Below are 1,975 nucleotides of genomic sequence, written 5' to 3' on the forward strand. Positions count from 1 at the left end.
AGTGTGAAACAGAATTACCAGTTCCTGTGCCAAGTACCTTTCTTCCCTCTCTCTCTCTCTTTCTCTTTTTTTCCCTTCATTCTTTTATGATGCTGCCATTTACATTACAGCTTTTCAAATTGAAGTTTCTCCCTTTACAAAATCAAACAATAGATAACGATTGCATGAGCCCAGCAAGTCTCAGCTAAACCATGTCCAAGAAGCATATACCACTGGCCTTGTCTCATTTGGCTTCCTTCATCAAAACTTTCCCCTCCTTTTTTTTCTTTTTGCAAGCAGAGAAATTTATACAGTCTTAAAACACACACGCACACACACACACACACACACAGACACCCACATACACACATACACACACATACAACCACACACATACGCACACATACACGCATACACCCACACACAGACACACACACACAGACATACATCACATAATTTAAGTTTTCATCTAATTTGATTAGATAAAAAGATTTGGTTTTACCGCCTACAAAATGGGGAAATTTCAGTTTGGCCATTTCCTTCCTCGAATTGTAACAAACAACCTGAAATAGTAAAATGGTACTTCATGTTAGTTCCATAATATAAATGAAATTCATTGTTAAATAAAATCAAAAATTTTCGAAAAGATATTCTAAAACTCTTTCATTCCCTTTTTTTTTTTCACCTTAAAAAATCCATTCCTAAACATTAATTAATTTGTTTATATTCATTTTTTTTCCTTTCTTTTCTTTTTTAAAAAAAAAAATTTAATTAGCATTTTTTTAAATGATTCGAAGAAAATTTTTTTTATTTGAAAATTTGTGAAATTTCAGTGTTAAATATATTTGAAAATGCGAAAATGAAAAGATTAGAATTTAATGAAAAAAAAAAAAAAATCAAGCATTTTCATGAGAAAATTGTCCATACATGGAGAAAATGTTTATTTATATTTTAATTTCAATGTTTGTTTTTTGTTTTTCATTGCTCATATTTAAAAAAAAAAAAAAGGAATAACATACTTTTAGGATGTCTCATTCAAATGTTAATTAATTTTAAGAATTAAAATCAATTATGATTGATATGAAATGATAAAATTTGTCAATTATAATAAAATTAATGCTCAAGGATTAATAATGTTTCCGATTAAAAGCTTTTAATTTTTGCCAAATCAAATTAATAACAATCTACCCTTTTCTTGCTCTTTTTTTTCCCCCTCAAATAAGTTAATAAATAGATGTATATAATAAAATGAATTAATGAATTATTTATGAAATGTTTAAATGATCTTGAACAAAAAAAAAAAAGCGATGAAGTGATAAAAAAAGAAAAGGTAATAGATAAATAGTATTAGGTTAATTGATTGATTCCAATTGGTTTGGATCAGATCAAATCGGATCGAATCGTACCGAGCAAGATCAAATTGAATCAAATTGCATAATTGTGCAGTTATCATTAATTTTGCATAATACACCAGACAAATATAATCCATTCGGTGACAGAAGAGGACAAAGCGACCCCGGAATATACACATACATCTGTCGTGTCGTCTCCATGGAATAATAATAATAATAGCAGCTGTAGTAGTAGTAGTAGTACTAGTACTAGTAGTCATAGTAATCGTCGTAGTGGTGGTAATAGTAGTAGTGGTAGTGGTAGTATCAGATCCGGGCCATCTGTCCCACCATTAGTTCACCCTCTTCAATTTGTTATTAACTTCATTCAAATGTCTGCCTGCACAAAATTGATTACATCAATTTTTCAATAATATTCATGTTTGACCATTTTTTAATTTCAACCATCTCAATTATTTGTTATCTTCAATTTTTCGAAAAAAAAAATTGTATTTGAAATTAAAAAAAATTTTTTGCTTAAAATTTTAAATAAATTTTTCTATCTGATAACAGGCCCAATTGGATACATTACTTTTTCCTTTACTTATATATATATATATATATATATATATATATATATATATATATATATATATATATATATA

This window comes from Loa loa (assembly GCF_000183805.2).
Source record: "Loa loa unplaced genomic scaffold supercont3.666, whole genome shotgun sequence".
NCBI lineage: Eukaryota > Metazoa > Nematoda > Chromadorea > Rhabditida > Onchocercidae > Loa > Loa loa.